This window comes from Ailuropoda melanoleuca, chromosome 14 (genome assembly GCF_002007445.2).
Source record: "Ailuropoda melanoleuca isolate Jingjing chromosome 14, ASM200744v2, whole genome shotgun sequence".
Lineage (NCBI taxonomy): Eukaryota > Metazoa > Chordata > Mammalia > Carnivora > Ursidae > Ailuropoda > Ailuropoda melanoleuca.
The window spans coordinates 44,864,388-44,889,404 of record NC_048231.1 but is presented as its reverse complement, the minus strand read 5'-3'; the positions used below and the strand labels follow the sequence as shown (position 1 = coordinate 44,889,404).

Genomic DNA, 25,017 nt, shown 5'->3' with positions numbered 1-25,017 from the left:
GGCTGCGGTCAGGACCCACTAAAGCAAGGGAAGTAGCGTTGGAGGGGAGGGCAAGCTTGCAAAGTGCTTGAAACCCTCCTTCCCTCTCCTCCCTCCCTCTCCCTTCCTTTCCCTTGGAGATGGCAACATGGCTGGAAGCCAAGGAGGCAGCTGGTATAGTTGGAATATCAGTTACCCACAGGGGACTGAGCAAATATATTGAGGATAACGGGAGCCAGGTTTTTCTCACTGTTGGAGGAGAATTACAAATGTGGAAAGGGGGCAGGCCTGAGGAATTGGAGCCGTCAGGGTGAGCTGTATGTGTGTGTAGGTATTGTATGTATGTATATATATAACAAATATATATTGTATAATTATATAGTTGTATATATTGTATTATACATTATATTATACAAATATATTTGTGTATATGTGTGTGTAGGTGTGTGTGCACTTTTCCCCTAGCACTGCCCACTGAGAGGGCCTGGAAGCATTGTCATCCCATTAGCAACAAGCACATCAGGCACCCAGATCCAGGTTTCTAAACATCATCCTTCACCAAGAGGAATTAGGTCTTCTTGAAGAAAAGCCTGATTCCAATGTCAGTGGGGCACCTGGAAAATAAGAAAGCATTCAAAGAATTATAGTGACAGGGCACCTGGGTGGCTCAGCCGGTTAAGCATCCAACTCTTGATCTCAGCTCAGGTCTTGATCTCAGGGTTGTGAGTTCACGTCCCACACTGGGTGCCATGCTAGGTATGGAGCCTACTTTAAAATAAATAAATAAAAATAAGAGAATAATAGTGACGTGCCTCAAGGACATAAAGGAGCTCCCACTGACCAAGTCTGGGGCAATTAGAGCATCCAAATAAAAATGATGTAATCGACTACAACCCACTCAGTAACCTAGGAATCCATGAATCATATTGATTAAGGAGGAGGGAGAGCTCTTCCTTACAGTACAAAGCCAACCAATAAAAGTAGAGGGATGATGGAAATAGAGAAATCGTCATAGTGGTAGATTGATTCAGTCCGGAGACTTCATGGATGCTCTAAGGCTGATAGGTGCAGATTTGATGAGGAACAGAATATTGAAAAATACAGAGTGTATTTTCCAAAACCAAAATTGGTGTCAACAAAATCTCCCGCCCCACATGCTCTTTTGCCACACCCCTATCAGGAGGTGAATAGTTTCCCTCTCCTTGAATCTGGGTGGAGCATAGAGATTCACCGGTAACCGAAAAAACATGGCAGGAATGACGCTGTGGATTCTAAGGCCAGACCAGGAGAACCCCGCAACTTCCGCCCTCGTCTCCTGGAACACTCTTTCTGGTGTTCTTGTGAACTTTCAGAACCAGAGTCATGCTGTAGAAAAGCCCAAGCCACAACAAGAAACCATATGTTGGTGACAAAAATCCCCACTGAGCCTGTCTGTCAGTCACCCCAGGCCGGGTGCCATCTTGAAAGTGGATCATCCAGCCACCAGCCATTGAAGACACTTCCGGCAGTTTAAGTCATTTCCACTGAGGCTCCAGATCATGGAGGAGCAGAGATAACGCTGACCTACCGTGCCTTGTCTGAATTCCTGATCCGCAGAATCCAGAAGCACAGTATAATGGTCTTTGTAATGGCAATAAATTTGAGGGTAGTTTATTAGGCAAATAGAGACCACTGGAGAATTGGCAAAGTCTCAGATATCACCCCACAAAATACTTCTCCAGCACAAAGGAGAAAATGCTGACTTTATGGAGGAAAGCCCAGTAGACAGCCATTTGACAATGGAACCAAGGTTCCTATGACCAATCGAGGTTCCCACGATGATCAAGTCATCATGATATGCTGAGAATAACATAGTATCATTTCAGCAGTACTCTGACACGTCCTGTGTCTAGTCTCGAGGAAACATTGAACAGACCCGGATTGAGACAGTGCCAATTTATCCATGATATTTTAAAGACCCATAAAAATATTTTAGTCTTCATTTATTTTGAAATCAGAAGAAATAAATGCATGTTAATAGTAATGAATCCAGCGTGGATCATATTCATCTTTGTACCAAAGCAATATAAAATGTATTTTATTTTTCTTTTATAGAGGAAGGAGCCCACAAATGCAAAAGTGCCTAGGACCTGCCAAAGTTATAACGCATCCCCGTGTTGAGAACGCCCTACAAAATGAAATGTTCCAGATGAGATGGAATCACCATGTTCCAGCCTGTCTCTCCCACTGAAGGCAGATATAAAACCTGGGGAGAAAAAGTAAATCATAATGGGCACATTGGGGAAGAATGCCAGAATTCAAAGTATTACTGGACCAGTAGTGAATGTCCTCCTTTTCCCCATCAGGTATCCCCCAGTGTAGACTTAACACAGTCTGAAACCTGGAAATGCACATAGCACGAACGGAGAGCTCCAGGAGCTAGACGAGTGGGAAAGGGCACTCCAAACATGGAGAGAAATACGGGAAGATACCATTTTTCTTTTTGTCTTTTTTCTGGTCTTTCTTTTCTCACCCCCTGGGCAATTTTGAGTTGATGGTGGCAGCAGCAGGAGCAGTGGCAGTGGGGGGGACTTCGGGAGTCCAAATTCTGATAAAGGAGAAACTTCATCTCTGATCAGAGGGGCTGTGATTCCCACGATGGTGAGCCTTAATCTCTCTCTCTCTGTCTCTCTCTCTCTTCCCCCACTGCTTGGCTCCAAATATGGGTCCAATCATGGGAGAATGTGGAAAAACGGGGAAATAAAGCCGTACCTTTCTGGCCAGAGGACCACAAAAGGGAACCAACCCCAAGGAACTGGAAAGGACGGGGAGGATTGCAAAGTGGTTTATTAACTGTGTGGGTCAGACTCTAAACAGCACACCATAGATTTTGAGCACTAAACTAGGGCAGACACCCCCCCAGGTCCCAGCCTGGCCACTGGATGGTGCGTCTGGAGGACAGAGCTGAATGGCACTGCGAAGGCTTTGTCAATGGAACCGATACCAAATCGCAACCCACAGACACCTGGATAAAACTTGCAGCCCGAACTCAACCAAGTCAATTGCCTATTTAAACAAGAATAACAACATTCTCATAGGATTTAGACAGAACACAGAGTCCCATGACATAATATTCAAACTGTCCAGGATACAATCCAATGATTTTGTAACAATGAACATGTATTACTCAGCCTAAAGAGAGCCAGGAAAATCTCAATTTGCCTGGCAAGAGGCAATCAATAGATGTCAACACTGACATGGCAAAGATGTTGGAAATGTCTGACAAAGTCTTTGAAACAGCTGTTGTGTCTGTCTGTTTGCCAGGATGTGTTTATGTTGTTTTGATTACTGTAGCTTTGTAGAAAGTTTTAAAATCAGGATGCGTGAGTCCTACAATTTTTTTTTCTTTTTCAAGGTTGTTTTGAGTAGTTGAGGTACCTTGGAATCCCATGTGAATTTTAGGATGGCTTTATCTATTTCTGCAAAAAAACATCATTGGACTTTTGATAGGGATTGCATTGAATCTGTGTATCATTTTGGGTAACATTGACATCTTAACAATATTGTCTTCCAATCCACAAATATGGGATGTCTTTACATTTATATGTGTCTTCTTTACTTGCAGCAATACTTCATAGTTTTCAGCATACAAACCTTTGAACTCCTTACTTAAGTTTTCCCTAAATATTTTATACTTTTTAATGCCATTATAGGTGGAATTGTTCCCTTAATTTTCTTTTTGAATCATTCATTGTTAGTGTACAAATATGCAATTGATTTTTGTGTGTTGACTTTTTATCCTGCAACTTTACTCAATTTGCTTATTGGTTTTAACAGTATTTTGTATGATCTTTAGGGTTCTGTACTTACAAGATCATGCCATGTGCAAACAGAAATAATTTTATTTCTTCCTTTTCAATTTGGATGCCTTTTTATTTATTTTTCTTGCCTAATTTCTCTGGTGAGAACTTCCAATAGTATGTTGAATAGAAGTGTTGAAAGCTCACATCTTTGTGTTGTTTTGATTTTAGAGGAAAAGCTTTTAGTCTTTCACCATAAGTATAAGTTAGCTGTGATTATTGTGTGCCTCTTACTATATTGAGGTAGTTTCTTCTACTGCTAGTTTGTTGAGTATTTTTTTAAAGATTTATTTATTGAAGGCACCTGGGTAGCTTAGTTGGTTAAGCATCTGCCTTCGGCTTGGGTCATGATCCAGGGTTCTGGGATCAAGCCCCTTCTCCCTCTTCCTCTGCCCCTTCCCCCTGTTTATACTCTCTCTCTCTCAAATAAATTAATAATATATTTTTTAAAAGATTTATTAATTTGAGAGAGAGAGACGGTGCACGGGGAGGGCAGAGGGAGAGGGAGGGAAGACTCTGCTAAGTGTGGAGCCTGACATGGGGCTCGATCCCATGACACCAAGATCATGATCTGAGCCTAAATCAAGAGTTGGATACTTAACCAACTAAGCTACCCAAGTGCCCCTTTGTTGAGTATTTTTATCGTGAGGAGTATTGGATGATCATGTAGTTTTTCCTTTCATTATATTAATGTGATGTATTACATTGATTGATTTTCTTGTATTGAGCCACTGTTTCATTTCAGGGATATTCCCACTCCATCATGGCAAATAATCCTTTAAAATGCTGTTGGATTTTATGTACTAATATTCTGTTGGTGATTTTTGCCTGTATATTCATAAGGGATTTTGGTCTGTGATTTTCTTTTTTGTGATACCTTTATTTGACTTTGGTATCAGAGTAATGCTGGCCTCATAGAATGAATCAGAAAGTGTTCCCCCCTCTTCAATTTTGGGAAAAGTTCGAGAAAGATTGATGTTAACTCTTTTTTAAATGTTTGGTAGAGACAACCCTGCCGGGACCCCCTCACTCTTGAGAGCTTTTTCTGTATCTTCACTTAATAAACTTATATCACTTTTCTCAAAACAAACAACACAAAACAAAAAAAATTTGGTAGAATTCATTTGCAAAGCCATCTGGTTCAGAAGATTTGTTTATTGGTAGGTTTGGTTTTTTTGTTTTTGTTTTTTTAATTTTAAGTAGGCTCCATGCCTAACATGGGGCTTGAACTCCTGACCCTGAGATGCTATTGGTAGGTTTTGATTACTGATTCAATCTCCTTACTTGTCACAGGTTTGTTGAGATCTGCTATTTACTCGAGTCAATTTAGGTTATTTGTGCATTTCAAAGAATTTGTCCATTTCTTCTAGGCTATCTAATTTGTTAACATACAATTGTTCATAGGATTCTCTTATAATTTTTTTTCTTTCTTTAAAGTCAGTAGTAATTTCCCCAGTTTTGTTTCTTTCTTTTTTCTTTTCTTTTTTCTTTTTAGAGAGCAAGAGAGCCTATGTGAGTAGTGGAAGGGGCAGATAGGGAGGGAGAAGGAGAGAATTTCAAGCAGACTCTGAGCTCAGCATGGAGCCCAGTGTGGGGCTTGATCTCACAACCCTGAGATCATGACCTGAACCAAAACCAGGAGTTGAATGCTTAACCAACTGAGCCATGCAGGCACCCCTCCCCAGTTTCATCTCTGATTTTGTGTCTGCTGTCTTTTTTTTTTTTTCCCTTTGTCAGTCTAGCTAAAGGCTTTTTGATTTTGTTGATTTTTGTCAAAGAACCAACATTTGGTTTCATTGATTTCTTTATTGTTATTCTACTCTCTATATCATTTATCCTCATTTTAATTGCTATTATTTACTTCCTCCTCTTAGTTTGTTCTTCCTTTATAATTCTTTAAGGTATCCAGTTGATTTGAGATCCTTCTTCTTTTTTAATGTAGGCATTTATAGCTATAAATTTCCCTCTGGGGGCTCCTGGGTGGCTCAGTCGGTTAAGCACCTGCCTTTGGCTCAGATCATGATATCAGGGTCCTGGGATCTAGTCCCAAATCAGTCTCCCTGCTCAGCAGGGAATCTGCTTCTCCCTCTGCCCCTCCCCCTATGAGTGCTCCCTCTCTCTCTCTCTTTCTCTAAATAAATAAATAAAATCTTTTTAAAAAAATTTCCTCTGAACACTATTTTCACTGAATCCCTTAAATATTGGTATGTTGAGTTTTCATATTCGTTCCTTTCAAGATGTTCTTTAATTTCCCTTGCAATTTCTTCTTTGATCCATTGTTTTTTTTAAGAGTATATTGTTTAATTTCCATATATTGGTGAATTTTCCAGTTTTCCTTCTGTTATTGATTTCTAGTTGTATTTCATTTGGATTGGCAAAGATGTTCTGAATGACTTTAATCTCAAAATTTATTAAGACTTGTTTTGTGGCTGGGAGGCCTGGCTGGCTCAGTTGGTAGAACACGCAACTCTTTTTTTTTTTTTTTTGAGATTTTTTTTTTTATTTAGGGCACCTGGGTGGTTCAGTCGGTTAAATGTCTGCCTTTTGCTCAGGTCATGATCCCAGGGTCCTGGGATGGAGTTCCGCATTGGGCTCCCTGCTTAGCTAGCCTGCTTCTCCCTCTAGCCACCTGCCCCCCGCCCCCGCTCATGATCTCAATCTCTTTTGCTCTCTCTCTCAGAGAGTTTGCTCAGAGAGCAAAAGAAAGAGAGAGAGCATGGGGAGGAGCAGAGGAAGAGGGACAGGCAGACTCTGTGCTGAGCATGGAGCCCTATGAGGGGCTTGATCCCAGGACCCTGAGATGGTGACCTGAGCCAAAATCAAGAATTCGACACTTAAGTGACCAAGCCACCCAGCCACCCTGGAACATGCAACTCTTGATCTTGGGGTTGTGGGTTCAAGCCCCACATTGGGTGTAGTGATTACTTAAAAATAAAATCTTTTTAAAAAATGATTTCTTTATTTAATTAGAGAGAGAGAAAGTGTGCGTGTGTGAGTGAGTGGGGGTAGGGGCAGAAGGAGAGAATATCCAAGCAGACTCCTGCTGAATGTGGAGCCTGATGCAGGGCTTGATCCCATGACCCATGAGATCAGGACCTGAGCAGAAACCAAGAGCTGAACACTCAACAGACTGAGCCACCCAGGGCCCCTTAAAAAGAAAATCTTTTTTTTAAAAAAGACTTTTTTTGTGGCCAGACAATCTATGGAGGAGATTGTTACATGAGCACTTGAGAATAATGTGAATTCTGCTGTTGTGTGGTGTTCTATTTATATCAGGTCTAATTGGTTTATAGTGTTGCTCAAGTTCTCTATTTCTTTATTGTTCTTCAGTCTGATTGTTCCATCCATTTTTGAATGTGGGTATTGAAGTCTCCAGCCATTATTGTAGTACTGTCTATTTCTCCCATCAATTCTGTCAATTTTTGCTTCATATATTTTGTGACTCCTTAGTACATATATACTTTTTTAAAAAAAGATTTTTATTTACTTATTTGGGGGGAAGGGGCAGAAGGAGAAGAGGGAGATACCCAAGCAGACTCCACACTGAGTGCGGAGCTTGGCATGGGGCTTGATCTCACAACCCTGAGATCAGACATGAGCTGAAACCAAGAGTCAGATGCTTAACCAACTGCACCACCCAGGCATCCCTAAGTGTATATATATTTATTATAAATGTTATATGTTCTTTTTTTTTTTTTTTAAAGATTTTATTTATTTATTTGACAGAGATAGAGACAGCCAGCGAGAGAGGGAACACAAGCAGGGGGAGTGGGAGAGGAAGAAGCAGGCTCATAGCAGAGGAGCCTGATGTGGGGCTCGATCCCATAACGCCGGGATCACGCCCTGAGCCGAAGGCAGACGCCTAACCGCTGTGCCACCGAGGCGCCCCTAAATGTTATATGTTCTTGATTTGTTTAACCTTTTATGAATATATGATGTACTCCTTTGTCTCTTGTAAACTTTTGATTGAAAGTCTATTTTATCTGATAATAATATAGCCACCCCAGCCCTTTTGTTTACTATTTGCATGGAGTAACTTTTCCCATGCTTTCACTTTCAATCTCTTTGTGTCTTTATATCTAATGTGGATGTCTTGTAGACATCATAAAGACACATCTTATTTTTTTTTTAAGATTTATTTATTTATTTATTTGAGAGAGAGAGTGGAAGGGGAGAGGGAGAGAGAATCTCAAGCAGACTCCCCACTGAGCATGGAGTCCAACACAGGGCTCAATCTCACAAACCTGAGATCATGATGTGAGCAGAAATCAAGAGTCAGATACTCAACCAACACTCAAGCGCCCCAACAAGTTCTATCTTTTTATCTACTCTGCCAATCTCTGTCTTTTACTATAATAGTTTAATCCATTTACATTTAATGTGATTACTAGAAAACAAGGACTTATTTTTTTATTTATCAATTTTAGACAATATTTATTTCTTATTCTGGCAGCAAGGAATTAGCTTTCTCGTACCACTCTAACCCTCATTTTTCCTCCCCTATTCTCACTTTATAGTTTTCCATAGTTTATAGTTAAATCAATAGTTTTTGTTTACATTATTGACCAAAAAACATTCTTCACTCAAGGTGTGAACTTTTAGATTTTCTTTCCTTTACAAGGTGGCTTTACCTGTAGTTTACAATTGTTTCTTTTTTCCAGTTGTTTAGTTTTCTAAGTACCTAGAGCTATTTTCTTCCAAATGTTCTAAGCACATAGCAACAATCTTTCCAAATGTTCATTCCATAATTGATCAGTTCCATCTTTTCCCTGCAGACCTCTATCCCACAGAACTTTGTCCTTGTGCTCCAGTTTGGACGGGTTCCTCACTAAGCCTGGTACACAAATGTCCTGGAATTTCCTTTTGCCAGTCAAGAAGGATTTATTTTTGTCATTTAGCTATTTGTTTTCTGTGTGCCATCTATCTATCATCTATCTATCATCTATCGATATATATATATATATATATATATATATATATATATATATATAATCCTCAATTCTCCCATTACCACCACTTAAAAAAATTAGTTGATTTTTTTGGAGTGTGCCATTTTAATTCCCTTCTTTTTTCCTTTTCTATATATTTTAAGTTATTTTCTTAGTGATTATCTTGGGAATTACAATTAACATCTTAAGCTTATAATAATTATAAGATAGGGGTGCCTTGGTGGCTCAGTCAGTTAAGCATCCGGCTCTTGATTTCAGCTCAGTCATGATCTCAGGGTTGTGAGATTGAGTCCCATGTCGGGCTCTGTGCTGAGCATGGGGCCTGCTTAACATTCTCTCTCCCTCTGCCCTTCCCTTTCCTTTTCTCTCCCCCACCTAAAAAAATAAAATATATAAAAAACAATTATAAGATAAAATATTTGAATTATACCAGCTTATTTTATTTTTTTTAAATATTTTATTTATTTATTTGTGAGAAAGAGTGAGAGAGAGATCACAAGCAGGAGGGGAAGCGTAGAGGGAGAAGCAGACCCCACTGAACAGTGAGCCCAATGGAGGACTCGATCCCAGGATCCTGGAATTGTGACATGAGCTGAAGGCAGATGCTTACCCAACTGAGCTACCCAGGCGCCCCCCAACTTATTTTCAATAGTATATTAATAATATTACATCTTCAACTCTCTTCCTCTATATTTTTGCACAGATTATTCTTTATGCATTGTATGCCCCTTAATATAAATTTATAGGTATTGCTTTATGCATTTACCTCTTTTTTTTAAGGATTTTATTTATTTATTTGAGAGAGAGTTTAATAGACTGAGTTGCCCAGGTGCCCCTATGCATTTACCTTTATACATATAAGAAAAAGAGATAAGTTGGGGCGCCTGGGTGGCACAGCGTTTAAGCGTCTGCCTTCGGCTCAGGGCATGATCCCCGTGTTATGGGATCAAGCCCCACATCAGTCTCCTTGGCTATGAGCCTGCTTCTTCCTCCCCCACTTCCCCTGCTTGTGTTCCCTCTCTCGCTGGCTGTCTCTATCTCTGTCGAATAAATAAATAAAAATCTTAAAAAAAAAAGATATAAGTTATAAGTCAAACCAAGAGTACAATAATATTGGCTTTTATATTTACTTTTTGAAATCACCTTTACTGGTGTTCTTTAATTTTTTCTGATGTCTTCAAGTAACTATCTTATGCGTTGTTGTTGTTGTTTTTTTTTTTTTCATTTCAGCCTGAAGCACTCCCTTTAATATTTCTTTTAAAAAAAATTTTTCTTTATTTATTGGAGAAAGAGAGAGAGAGAGCATGAGCAGGAGGGGCTGATGGAGAGGGAGAGAGAATTTCAAGCAGACTCCACACTGAGAGAGGAGCCCCAGCCAGATAATTTTGCTGGATATAGAATTTTTAGCTAACAGTATTTTTCTTTCAAGGCTTTAAATTTGTCATGCCACTGCCTTCTGGCCTGAATGATTTCTGATTAGAAATGAGCTATTAATCTTATTGAGAATCTTCTGTACATAATACATCACTTCTCTCTTGCTGTTTTCAAAAAACATTTTTTTTTTCATCTTTGAGTTTCCACCATTTGAATATAATGTGTCTCAATGTGAAACTCTTTGAATTTACCCTGCTTGGAATTTGTGGATTTTCTTGGATGTCTTTCATCAGATTTGGGAAGTTTTCAGCAAGTATTTCTTAAATATTTTTTCTGGCCTTTTCTCTTTCTTTTCCTCCTTGAATTCCTATGATGCATATGTTGGTATACTTGATGGTATCCCACAAGTCTCTAGGCCTGTTATTTTTCTTCATTCTCTTTTCTTTTCTTTTTTCTTCATTCTTTTTTCTTACTGTTCCTCAGACTAGATACTTTCAAATGTCTTAACCTCATGTTCAGTGATCCTTTCTTCTGCCTGTTCGAATCTGTTCTTAAATTATCATACTTTATAGTTCCAGAATTTCTGTTTGGAAACTTTTTTATAATTTCTTTTTTTAAAAGATTTTATTTATTTATTAGAGAGAGAGGGAGAGAGAACGAGCAGTGGGGAGGGACAGAGGAAGAGGGAGAAGCTGACTGCTCGCTAAACAGGGAGCCCAACACGGGGCTCGATCCCAGGACCCTGAGATCATGACCTGAGCCAAAGGCAGACACTTAACTGACTGAGCCACCCAGGTGCCCATAATTACTTCTTCTTTTTTTTAAAGATTTTATTTATTCATTTGACAGAGAGACAGCCAGCGAGAGAGGGAACACAAGCAGGGGGAGTGGGAGAGGAAGAAGCAGGCTCCCAGCGGAGGAGCCTGATGTGGGGCTCGATCCCAGAATGCCGGGATCACGCCCTGAGCCGAAGGCAGACGCTTAATGACTGCGCCGCCCAGGCGCACCCATAATTACTTCTTTTTTAACATTTATTTATTTACTTTAGAAATCTGTACACCCAATGTGGGGCTTGACCTCACAACCCCAAGATCAAGAGTTGCATGCTCTTCCAACTGAGCCAGTCAGGTACCCCTTTTATAATTTCTATCTCTTTATTGATATTGCCATTTTGTTCAGACATCATTTTCCTGATTTTCTTTTGTCCTTTTTCATGGTTCCCTTTAGTTCATTGAACATATTTGAGACAAGTGATTTAAAATCTTTGACTTATAATTCCAATGTCTGGACTTCCTTGGCGATGATTTCTGTCAAATTATTTTTTTCCCTGTGAATAAGCTATTTTCCTATTTCTTTGTATGTTTTGTAACTTTTTGTTCAGAACTGGACATTCTCAGTACTGTTTTGTGGTAATTCTGGAGATCTAATTCTCTCACTCTTCGGGGATTGTTGGTTTTGTTTGTTGATGGCTGGAGCCATCCTTTTATGACTTTTCCAAACTATTTTTGCAGTGCGTATTCCTTGTTGTGGTGTCCACTGAGGTTTCTCTTTCATTGTTTCTAAGGTCTGCTAATGATCTGATGAAATTTCCTTAAATGTCTGGCTCCCAAGAGAAGAAAAATAAATAGGTCCTATCTCTTTAAATACTCTCAGAGTTGGGAAGCTGCTTCAGCCTGTGGGGACTGAAACAATGGCCAACCTCTGTGCTGCCCTCTCAGCAATCAAAAGCAGCAATTAGTAATCAGACCTCACCATATCAATTTTTGGAGGACAAGGTTGCTGTTGATCACCTTGGGTCCAAAACGCTGTGCCAGGAATCCAGACTACAGTCCCTGCAGCTGCCTGCTTCCAGGATGAAGGATAGGGATGGTGTCTGCTACCATATGAAAACTGAAATTGACTGAAATTGACCAGACTCTTTAACAAACCCTCCCCTTGCTACTGCAAACGTTCTATCAGACTCCAGAGCTCCAGAATAGTTGCTTCAAGCGATTCTACTTCAGTTGTTTCTGTAAATAGATAGAGTCCTAAAACTCCCTACTCTGCTCTCTTCTTGATGTCACCTCTTGCCAATTGATTTTGACAAAGCTACAAAGACAATTTAATGGCAAAAGGATAGTCCTTTCAACAAATGGTATTGGAACAATTAAACCTCCATAGGGAAAAAAAAAAAAGAAGAAGAAAGAAAGCTCAATCTTAGCCTTACATGTTATGCCAAAATCAACTGAAAATGGATCGTAGATCTAAATGTAAAATGTAAACCTATAAAACTTATAGAATAAAACATAAAAGATACTACTATACACCTATTAGAATAGCCAAAATAAAAATATATTGGCAATACCATGTACTGGCAAGGATGTAAAGTTACTTTCACTCTCATAATACTGGTGGGAATGTAAAATGTAGTCACTCTGGAAAACAATTTGGTAGTTTCTTATAAAGCTAAATATACACTGATTGAGCCACCCAGGCACCTCTCTCTCTCTCTTTTGTTGTTTTTGAGGGGGAGAAAGAGAGAGAGTGCATGAGCAGTGGTGGAGAGGGACAGAGGAAGAGGGAGAGAGAGAATCTTAGGCAGGCTCCCTACCCAGGATGGAGCTCAATGCGGGACTCGATCTCACAACCCTGAGATCATGACCTGAGTTGAAATCAAGAGTCAGCCGCTTAACCAGCTGAGCCACTCTGGTGCCCCATATGGCATTCTCAAAAAGATGGTACAGTAGGGATGCCCAGGTGGCTCAGTCAGGCTGCTGCCTTCAGATCAAGTCATGATCTCGGGGTCCTGAGATTGAACCCCACATGGGGCTCCCTGCTCATTGGGGAGCCTGCTTCTCCCTCTCTCTCTGCTGCTCCCCCTGCTTGTGCTCTCTTGCTTGCTGTCTGTCTCAAATAAATAAAATCTTTAAAAAAATTTAAAGATCACAGAGTCCTGGGATCAAGCCCCAAATCAGGTTCCCTGCTCGACGAGGAGTCTCCTTTTTCCTCTCTTCCCAGCTCACTATCTCTGTCTCTCTCTCAAATAAATGAATAAAATCTTTTTTTTTAAAGATGAAACTGTAGTGAAGGAAAATAGATCAGTGGGTTGAAAGGGTTAGGAATGGGAGTCTGACTATAAATGGATAGCACAGGGGAATTTTGGGGGGGCTAATGGAAGTGTTCTATAGCTTTATGGTGGTAATAGATACCAAATCTACACATGTATTAAAATCCATAGAGCTGTACATTTTATTTTTACTTTTTAAAAGATTTTATTTCTGAGTAATGTCTACACCCAACATGGGGCCCGAATCCACAACCCCGAGATCATGTTCTACCGACTAAGCCAGCCAGGCACCCCAGAGCTGTACATTTTATTTATTTATTTTTTTAATTTAATTTTTTTTAAAGATTTTATTTATTTATTCAACAGAGACAGAGACAGCCAGCGAGAGAGGGAACACAAGCAGGGGGAGTGGGAGAGGAAGAAGCAGGCTCACAGCAGAAGAGCCCGATGTGGGGCTCGATCCCACAACGCCGGGATCACGCCCTGAGCCGAAGGCAGATGCCCAACCGCTGTGCCACCCAGGCGCCCCTATTTATTTTTTATTTGTTATTTTTTAAAAGATTTTATTTATTTATTTGAGAGAGAGAGAGAGCACAAGTGGGATGGGGTGGTGTGCAGAGGGAGAGGAAGAAGCAGCCTCCCGGCTGAGTAGGAAACTCAATGTGGGGCTCGATTCCAGGACCCTGAGATCATGACCCAAGCTGAAGGCAGAGGCTTAACCTACTGAGCCACCCAGGTGTCCCAGAGCTGTACATTTTAAAAGTTAATGTTACTGTATGTTAACTTAAAAGATAAAAAATTTAAAAATAGTTCACTAAACATACAAATAAAACAAGAACACACGGTCATGAATGGTAGGGAAAGACCAAGGACTGTTACCTACTGAAGACTAAAAAGGCACAACAACTAAATGCAACTTATTATTTTGGATTGAATCATAAACCAGAAAAATAAGAGACATTGTGTAGCTATCGGTGAAATTTGAATAGAATCTGGATTGGATTCCAGTGTTGTCGTGGTGCTGAGTTTCTGATTCAGATGGGCGTACCGTGGCTATGTAAGAAACTTTTTGTTTGGGAAATACACTCAGAGGTATTTAGGAATGATAAGGGCATCAACTCTTCAACTTACCTTCAAATAGTTCATGAAAGAATTATGGTAATAATTATATGTATTAATACATAATACATAAATTATGTATCTTAATATATTATATATAAATTATATATCTTTATATATTATATTGTATATGTTTTATATTATATTACATATTAACATATGTTAATGTATGTTTGTTAAGCTATACATATATTATTATATGCATAAATTATACATATATATATAGGGAGAGAGGAGGAAAGAAAGGGGATATAGAAGTTCTTATACTGTTCTTGTAACGATTAAGTTTGATATTATTTCAAAATAAATTATAAAAATCAAATACTGTTGAAATGAATCTCCCATGCAGAAAAATTCCAAATAATTTCTGTAGATACACCACCTGCAAGGAGATGGACCGTAACTCCCCGCTCCTTAAGTATGAGCTGTGCCTCATGACTTCCTTCCAAAGTGTACAGTCTGGAAAGGGAGGAAAAAGAATAACTTTACAAGGAAGAAATCTGATAAACACTAACTCAGCCAGGTGATCAAGGTCAACATCAATAGTGATGTCATGTTGGTAGCATGTAGCCTTGATATTTATAATGTGATGAAAATGGCACTTTAACTCTTATGGTCTTCCTCCCAAAAATGCACATTTGAGAAAACCATTAGGTAAATCTCAACTGAGGGAGTCTACAAAATACTTGACTAATAGTCATCAGAAGCATGGAAAGTCTGAGAAACTGTCACAACTACACAATGAATAAATATAACATGGGATCCTGTAACAGAAAAAGGACCTTAAGCAAAAACTAAGGAAATCTTAATACACTATGGACTTCAGTTAAGAATAGTGTATCAGTCCGGTTCATTAATTGTACCAAGTGTACCACACTAATAAAAGATGTTAATAACAGGAGAAACTCAGTGTGGAATAATGGGAACTCACATTATCTTTGCAATTTTTCTGTAAGTCTAAAAACTAATGTTTACTTAAAAAAACAAGCAATATTCAGGCAGTCCAGTGAGGAGGATTTGGGTATTGTTGTGTTTGGTAAGGAGTGAGGTTGAAGAAGGTGTTTACTTTTTGGCTTGGAGAACTGAAAACGTAGAGGGGCGCTTGGGTGAGCTGGAAACAGAGAGCGGGCAGGTGGGAAGTCAAGGAGAGATTTGTAATGAGGGCCTGTATGCTTGAATGTGGAGCTGATATGTTTGATTTGGACTAGACAGGGAGACTTGGGTGAAGATGATGGCTACTCTGGGATGAGTACATCATATGAGAGGAGTGGGATAATCCTTTCAGTGGCCTAGCCATTCCCTCTTTTTTTCTGAGTACCCTGATTTGATTGGGGAGTCTATCCTTCCCCATGTAGATAGGGGAGAGTCACCCTCTTCCAGGTTCCAAGGATAAACCTTGATTGGCTTAAGGCACTCACGGTAGTCTCCTTATTGCTAAAGATTTATTTATTTATTTTAGAGCAGGGGAGGGGCAGAGAGAGAGAGAGAGACACCTAGGGCTTGATATCACAACCCTGAGATCACGACCTGAGCCAAAACCAAGAGTTGAACGCTTAACCAACCACACCACCCCGGCACCCCATCCTTCTTCAGGATGATTCGATGTGGTGGGCACATAAGCCCATCTGTCGATGAGGCATGAGACGAAGCCTGCTGGGTGGCTCTGTGGTTTCCTCACTTGTAAGGAGACTCCCAAAGACACAATCCCTTTCCTGCCTTTGAATAGTGTAGTGCCATGTACAGTCTGGAAATGCTACAGCCGTCTCCCTGTTTGTCTGAGGGTGTTGCAAATGCACAGGATTGGGCAGAGGCTAGAAAAGGGCAGAGAGGAGGAGCAAGAGCCTTCCCTGTGGGATTCCTGTTAGATGAGAAAGTCCTTACTGTTTATATCAATTTGGTTTGGCAGGGCTTGGTCTAGGGAAAGGCAATTGAGGGACCCAGGATACAACGTTTAAGGAGGCACCCTCCCTCCGATGCTGCTGCTGTGTTTGCCCGACCCCGGGATTGGTTGCCTCCTTAAATACCGCACTTAAGTGCCTCGCAAAACTCATCCTAATCCCAGCTCTGTGTGATTCAAAGTTTTCTGAACCTACAGCTGGAAGCTTCTATCTGGCAAGCAAAGGATACTGAAATTTAAGTAATGGACAGATAAGAGGAACCCAGAAAAGGAGCTGAAAAATAGCTGCTGGGCCAGAGTGATGTTATATAATAATGGTGCCAGTGACCAGCCCAGCCTTCAGCTTAATATTAAAGAAATTGCCCTCCAGGCTTTCAGTAGTCGCCATCTTATTTTCCTGATTTTCTTGAGTGTGTGACGTGATCATATTTCCTCCCTGACTGAAACATTATTTAGTAGAATGCTTGTTAATTTCCCACTGGTTGGGGATTTTGAAATTTGAGTTTGTGTTATTACTTAGTTATTTGTTAAGTTGTGCTGACCAGAGGGTTTGACCTGAACAATATTTGCTTATTTGAATTTGTAAAATTTTCTTGTGGTCCAGTGTAGGGTACTTTTTGCATTTTATGTAGGTGTAGAACTCAGCCTATATGTTTATGCCTTATCAATTCTGTTATTGAATTCATCTTTATTTTTGTTTTATATGTCACAGTCTGATAATGGTATATAGTATAGTTTACAATAACTGTGTTTCTATTGTATTTCTTTTTTTGTTGTTGTTAAAGATTTTATTTATTTATTTGACAGAGGGAGAGAGAGAGAGAGAGCGCAAGCAGGGGAAACCAGAGAGGGAGAAACAGCTTCCCCATCCAGCAGGGAGCCCGATGTGGGGCTTGACCCCAGGACCCTGGGATCATGACCTGAGCCGAAGGCAGACGCTTAATGGCTGAGCCCCCCAGGCACCCTTACTTGTATTTCTAAAGATTATCGTTTCCTGTTTAATGTTGCTATGTTTTTTGGTACATTTAGTTTCACAATACCATTGTATTGTATTGTATTTGCTTTTAAGTAGGCTGCACATCCAGGGGCGCCTGTGTGGCTCAACCATTAAGCCTCTGCCCTTGGCTTAGGTCATGATCCCAGGGCCCTGGGATCAAGCCCCGCATCGGGCTCCCTGCTCGGCAGGAAGCCTGCTTCTCCCTCTCACACTCTCCTTGCTTGTGTTCCCTCTCTTGCTGTCTCTCTCTGTCAAATAAATAAATAAAATCTTAAAAAAAAAAAAAAGTAGGCTCCACATCCAGCATGGAGCCCAATGAGGGGCTTGAACTCACAACCCTGAGATCAAGACTTGAGCTGAGATCAAGAGTTGGATGCTTAACCGACTGGGCCACCCAGGTGCCCAATGCCTTTCTTTACTATATGTATTTTTCAGCACTTTTTTTTTTTTAACAACAGTACATATTCAGAGTTTGTCTTTTGATCCAATCTGAAATTTTCCTATTTTGGGGCGCCTGGGTGGCACAGCGGTTAAGCCTCTGCCTTCGGCTCAGGGCGTGATCCCGGCGTTATGGGATCGAGCCCCACATCAGGCTCTTCTGCTATGAGCCTGCTTCTTCCTCTCCCACTCCCCCTGCTTGTGTTCCCTCTCTCGCTGGCTGTCTCTATCTCTGTCAAATAAATAAATAAAATCTTAAAAAAAAAAAATGAAATTTTCCTATTTTAATATAAGAACTTTAGCTATTTACATTTTTCATATTTATTTACTTTTGTCTTATTTGTTACACCTAGTCTAATTGCCATCATCTAATATTTTGGTGTTTTGATGTGGTTTTTTTTTTTTCCTCTTCATTCTGTGGTGAAACTCTGTCTTCAGTGATTTAAAAAATTTTTGGGGGGCGCCTGGGTGGCACAGCGGTTAAGCGTCTGCCTTCGGCTCAGGGCGTGATCCCGGCGTTAAGGGATCGAGCCCCACATCAGGCTCCTCTGCTATGAGCCTGCCTTCCTCCCCCACTCCCCCTGCTTGTGTTCCCTCTCTCGCTGGCTGTCACTGTCTCTGTCAAATAAATAAATTTTAAAAATCTTTAAAAAAAAAAAAAAAAGAGTCTGCCTTCAGCTCAGGTCATGATCCCAGGGTTCTGGGATCGAGCCCTGTGTCAGGCTTTCCACTCACCGGGAAGTCTGCTTCTCACGCTCTCCTTCTGCTCCTTCCCCCCTCTTGTGTTCTCACTCTCTCTCTCAAATAAATAAATAAAATCTTTACATATAAAAAAAGAGTATTTTTTTGTCTTTTTTTCTTTGCTCATTCATTTGTTCTGGTTCTTAATTCCATATATGAGTGAAATCATATGGTATTTGTCTTTCTCTGACTGACTTATTTCACTGAGCATTATACCTTCTAGATCCAACCATGTTGTTACAAATTACAAGATTTCATTCTTTTTTATGGCTGAAGTAATATTCCATTGTATATATACCAGATCTTTATCCATTCATCTATGGAAGACACTTGGGTTCCACAACTTAGCCATTGTTAATAATGCTGCAATAAACATGGGAGTACATTTATCTTTTCAAATTAGTGTTTTCATTTTCTTTGGGTAAATTGGGAATTACTGGATCATATGATAATCCTCTTTTTTATTTTATTTTATTTTTTTTTTTAAAGATTTTATTTATTTATTTGACAGAGATAGAGACAGCCAGCGAGAGAGGGAACACAAGCAGGGGGAGTGGGAGAGGAAGAAGCAGGCTTCTAGCAGAGGAGCCCCACGTGGGGCTCGATCCCGTAACGCTGGGATCACGCCCTGAGCTGAAGGCAGACGCTCAACCGCTGTGCCACCCAGGCGCCCCTCTCTTTTTTATTTTAGAGATTTTATTTTTAAGTAATCTCTACGCCCAACATGGGGCTTGAACCTACAACCCCAAGATCAAAAGTCACATGCTTTACCAACTGAGCCAGCCAGGCAACCCACTTTTTAATTTTTTGAGGAACCCTTATACTTATACTGTTTTCCACCACAGCTGCACCAGTTTGCATTTCCACCAGCAATGCACAAAGTTTTCTTTTTCTCTACATCCTTGCCAACACTTGTTGTTTCTTGTGTTTTTTGTTTTAGTCATTCTGACAGGTGTAAGGTAATTATCTCGTGGTTTTGATTTGCATGCCCCAGATGATGAGTGATGTTGAACATCTTTTCATGTATTTGTTGGCCATCTGTATGTCCTCTTTGGAAAAACGTCTATTAAGGTCCTCTGACCATTTTTAAATAAGATTATTTATTTTTTTGGTGTTGAGTAGGTTAAGTTCTTTTTATATTTTGGATATTAACCCATTATTGGATATATAATTTGTAAATATCTTCTCCCATTCAGTAGGTTGCCTTTTTGTCATTGTTGGTGGTTTCCTTTGCTGTGCAAAAGCTTTTTACTTTGGTGTAGTTCCAATAGCTTAATTTTGCTTTTCTTTCCCTTGCCTTGATGTCATTTTTTATGATTCCTTGCTATTTCTTTTCCATTTACAATGTGACAAAAGTGTCTGGTACACTTCTTGGTAAAGGCTCTTGATTTTTGCTGCATGAATTACATTTTCCCTTTTATCTGTTATAATAATTTATAAAATAGACATAAAGGTTCTTACAATGAAAAAATATATGAAATTACACTATTTTTAAAATAACTTTTATCTTCATTGTATGTAAAACAAAGACTTAATGCCTTGCTTTTTCTACCTTCTTTCTTCCTTTCTGGTTTTCACTGCTTTAATCTGAGGTTAAAAATCCAATTTTTACAAAATCCTCTTACTCAGTTTTTTTCTTTTGCATTTTGTTTGTTACCATAGGAACAAAAATTATTTCAACTTATCAGCATCAAACAGTCTCTACTGAGTGGTGTTTTTATTCAGTTATCTCTCTATCTTTAGCTAGTTTCAAGGCTTATTGCCAGTTCTTTCCCCTCATTTCATCATTCATGAGTTTCTGATTCATGTCTCAGTGGCTTATTATACAATTCTGAGCAATTTTTGCAGAAAAGGGAGTTAATTGGGTAGTGTATTAGTCAGAAACTCTTGTGGTTTCAAGTGACAGAAACCTACTTCAAACTGACTGCAGTAAAAAAAGAGAATATATTGGCTCATGAACCTGTGTGAAGTCCAGATTCAGTTGAATATGACCTCAAAATGTGTCATCAGGAAATTGTCTCCATTTCTGGACTCTGCTTTCCCTATCTTGCCTTCATTCTTAGAGGGCATTTTTCACATCGTGGCATGTTTTGCTCCAACTCATACTCACTGCCCTAGGACCCCAGCAGAAAGGGAGCACTCTTTTTCCAGTTGTTTCTGTAAAAGTCTGAGCCAAGAGTCTTTGGCCTGGATTAGGTCACATGCCCATCCTTTGAACCAATGTCTGCAACTCTGATTGGGGAGCCCTGGGTCACATGCTTACACTTGATCTGGGGGTGGGGTCAGCCCTCCAAACCACAGAAGAGTATAGAAGGGATAGTTCACCAAAGAAAAATTGGGTTGTTGCTTCCAGAAGGAGAAGTTGATGCTGGGCAAGCAAAAATAACAGACATCCATTGTTTTATAAGATTCTACAGAACTGTGAACTGTCACCACTCTAGAGAGACAACACAGAAGACGTCCAGGTGGTCAGCTGCCCATCTAAGCAGGGTTTTTGGGGTTTTTTAAAAGATTTTATTTATTTATTTGACAGAAAGAGAGCATGAGAGACCACAAGCAGGGGGAGCAGGAGAGGGAGAGGGAGAAGCAGGCTCCCCACTGAGCAGGAATCCCGATGTGGGGCTTGATCCCAGAACCCTGGGATCATGACCTGAGCTGAAGGCATATGCTTAACTGACTGAGCCACCCAGGCTCCCCTCTAAGCAGGGTTTTGTGCTTAGGTAGTGATTTCATATGGTCTCACAGTGTTCCAGAACCTAGTTCTCAGCTTTGTGCTTCCTAATATTTATTGCTGTCAGTGTAACTAATGGTTGTTTCCTCTGGGCCTGGCTCATGTTAACCTGACTCAGCAAAGACTGATGTATATCTAATTCCCATCTTAGAATAAATAGTAATTGCCAAAGGACCTGAACAGGGCTGTCCTTGGGTTAGTGAACTTTCCCTGTTGAAAACCACAAGTGAAGCCAAACTCTAATCATAAGGTTACTTAGCACCCATGGAACCAAGAGAAGTTCTCTGGAGAAAACCAGTGGTCAGATGCATCATGACATGATAGTGTGGTAGCTTTAAAACATCCACAAAGGCTGGAAGACTGAAGAGAGGACATGTTACAGGAAGAGAGATAGGTATGTGGTAAGAATGAAAGACAAGAGAGGACTGAGAGTATTCCAATCTGGCTGAAACATGGAAGGTAAAGAGGGTGGATTAAGCAGAGGGAGAGGAGGTGGTGGGCAAAGGCCTCACTCTGAGTGTAATGGGGAAGGAAAGAGACACGGTCAAATTTGTTATGGAAAGATCGATCTGTGTACAGAGAGAAGCAATTGGAGATGGGCAACACTGAAAGCAGGACTAAGGTTATCGTGGTACTCTAGGTGAGAGAGCTGATGCAGCAAGCTTTAAGTAGCAAAATGGCAAGGGGGATGAAGTGGGTATGTTTAAAACAGTGCTTTTCCGAAGTCTGTAACCATGTGTGATGTTTGGAGTTAACTAGACTTATGGTGATCATTTCACAATATTTACACATATTGAATCGTTATGTTGTACACCTGAAACTAAAGTAATATATGTCACTTATGCCTCAATAAAAAATAATGCTTTTCAAAGTTTAATATGCACACAAACCACCTGGGGATCTTGTTAAAATACAGATCCTGATTCAGTAGTTCTGGGGTAGGGCCTGAGATGCCACATTCCCAACAAACTCCTACATAATGCTGATGCTGCTGGTCTGGACACCACACTTTGAGTAGCAAGGATTTCAGAAATATTATAATATTATTATTATTATTATTACTATTATTATTTTTAAAGATTTTATTTTTAAGTAACCTCTATACCCAATGTGGAGCCTGAACTTACAACCCCGAGATCAAGAGTCGCATCCTCCACCAACTGAGCCAGCCCCAGGATTTCAGAAATATTAAAGAAACCAAACTTACAGGAGTTTGTGATTGGTTGGCTGAGGGGAGAGCTGGCAACGAGGGAAAATGAGTTGTTCAGGATCACCCTCAAATTTCCAGTTTGTGTATCTGGGTGGTGATGCTATCCACAGATACAAGGTGAGGAACAGGTTTGGGTGGGTAGATAATAATAAAAGATAACATTTATTGAGTATTTGCTATGTGCCAGGTTCTTTACATCTGCTGTCTTATTTATACTGTACAAAAAACTTATGAGGTAGGTACTATTGTGATCTTCATTTTAAGAGTGAGGAAACTGAGGTCAAGGTCATATAGGTAGTAAGTGGAGCAGCCAAGATTGAAACTCTGGCACTCTGCGTGCAGAACTGCAGCTAACCGTGCGCAGGCTGGATATGTGGAGTTGAAGCACCTGTATGTAAAGCTGTTCAGGTAAACAAGCTGGCCTGGAGTTCAGGAATGAGATCTCAGCAATGGTAGAAAACCTGGGAGGAATTCAGGATTGGAGAGAATGAAACCATCCAAGGAAGGTTACAACCTACCACCTCAGAGTGCTGTCAGTCTTGTTACATTTTCCTTTTGCATTTGATTATTCCAAAGGAAAAATCTGAAAAAAACCAAATTTTTAAAATAAATGTTTTTTTTCTTATTGGATACTGTTTAGTGTTTGTTCTCTATCCCTGAAATCTAAGAAATTTTCTAGATTATGTCCTGAAGTTGGTTTCTGCTTATTAACTTTTCTAGATTCCAGTGAATTTACTCAAATTTTTATCTGCGCTCAGATCTTTTCAGACCTAAGGACAATTTCATTATAATTTAAATTATTGTCCGTAATTGATTTGCTCTGTCTTCTTTTGAGGGATTCCTATAGCTTGAATCTTCATGATGTTCTCCTACTCATTTTTTTCTCAAAGAATTCCACCACTTTGAGTATTTCTTATGTTTATCTTCTTTATTGCTGATTTGCTCTTCTGCATTGTCAAATCTGCTTTTTACTGCATTAACTATTGAATTTTACTTTGGTTATTGTGGTTTTAATTTCATAGTACTCTCCATTTATCTTGGCCTTTCTTTAAAAGTTGCAATGTTCTCTTATAATCAAGAATAGGGGTGCCTTGGTGGCTCAGTCAGTTAAGCGTCTGCCTTTGGCTCAGGTCATGATCCCAAGGTCCTGGGATGCAGTCCTGCATGGACTCCCTGCTCAGCAGGGAGCCTGCTTCTCCCTCTACCCCTCCCCCTGCTTATGCTCGTGTACTCTCTCTCAAAAATAAAATCTTTAAAAAATAAAAATAAAAAAAGAATGAAAATTAGGTGTATTCTAAGATTGGGCTCTGCTTAGTGGACTAAATATATTTCAAAGGAGTAATTTTTGGCTCTAGCACTTTATTTCTTATTCCACGTGCCACATATATTTTTCCTACCAGGTTTTTAAATAATTTCCCTATTCACCTTTGAGATTGACTAACTGAACTTTGCTGACGTCTAGAAGTCCAGAGTTGGGGGCTTTCACGATCACAGTGTTGGACAATTGAGATGTAGGATCTTATATCCTTATTCCCCCTCCAAAGATGTCCTGCGAAATGCTCAGAAGCAGTGGCTGTAACATTTCTGTCTCATTGTCTTAGCTATTCTTGGTATTCACCTGCTTTAGGATTGATTTTTATTTTTCAACCTCTGGTGTTTGTGAGTACTTCAGGCCCCCAGTCTGTTTGTCTCATTTTCTCTAGATCTTAATGTTCTGGTTTTGTGTTTCCACCTTTGCATTCATGTTTTGGTATGTCCTAAGATTCTGTGCATCTGTACCCAGCTGGGTCTCGGTCTCTGAATCTCCAGGTCTTTCTCCACTACCCCCTAACCCCTTACTCTGCTTTACATGTCTTCACAGTACTTATCACAATTTGAGTATTTTTTTACCTCCCTCCCTTCCTTCCTCCTTCCCTTTCTTAGCTACCTGTCTATCTCCTCACTGTAGAGTGTGGATGCCCAGGAACACTGTAGATGCTCAACAAACACTGGAGGAACGAATGTGTCTGATGAGTGGATCCTGACTCTCTCGCTTTAGTCTCAACCTCTGTGTTTCACACTTTCTCAGTATGCAAATATCTTTCGCGGTCTCGGTCACGCCTTTCGGTTTCTGTCCTTGTCTCGAGGCCTCTAAGTTTGTGTGTGGGCCATGGAGTCGGGGAGGCCTACCGCAGGCCTGCGGCCGGTGTGCGGCGTGCCGGCGTCCCTCACGCGCTGTCCCAGGTCGTTCCCTGTCTCAGTCAGTACCCCGCTCCGGGGCTTTCCCTGCCCCGACAGTCTCCTCAGGCTCCGTGTTATAGCTCCGCCTCGACACCTCGATGCCCTTCTGTGTCTCGAGGGCCGCCTCCCGCGCCAACTCCCCCGCGAACGCACGTGACCAAGCAGGGCGGTGACTCTGCTGCCGCCGCAATGCTCCGCCCCGACTTCGCCGCTTCCGCCGGCTCGCGCAGCCCCGCCCCCAGACGGCTGAGAGCCAATCCGAGTGCACGCCTCTTGACTCCGCCCCGGCGCCCTCCTCGGCGCGCGCCCCTCCCTCCGCCCGCCGGCCCGCCCGTCAGTCAGGCAGGCAGTCGGTCCGAGTGGCCGGTAACCTCACCAGCAGTCCTAAGCGGTACCCTCCTTGCTCCTTCCCGGTCGGCGTCAGCAGCTGCACTTGCAGCGGCGCGGTCCCTCCGGGAGGCGCGGCGTGGGCCGAGA

General features: G+C 40.7%; 1 long non-coding RNA gene across 2 annotated transcripts; it reads right to left on the bottom strand.

Annotated features, from left to right (window-relative positions):
• Positions 1-2,153: 2,153 nt before the first annotated feature.
• LOC117796026 lies at positions 2,154-24,931 on the bottom strand. Of its 2 annotated transcripts, XR_004620343.1 has the most exons (4): positions 24,248-24,931; positions 22,839-22,903; positions 14,689-14,765; positions 2,154-2,224 (listed from the first exon to the last, which is right to left on the bottom strand). It is a non-coding gene; the product is annotated as an uncharacterized LOC117796026 (long non-coding RNA). The 2 variants fall into 2 exon arrangements; XR_004620342.1 differs by lacking the exon at positions 2,154-2,224 and having other exon boundaries at positions 14,459-14,765.
• Positions 24,932-25,017: the final 86 nt, after the last annotated feature.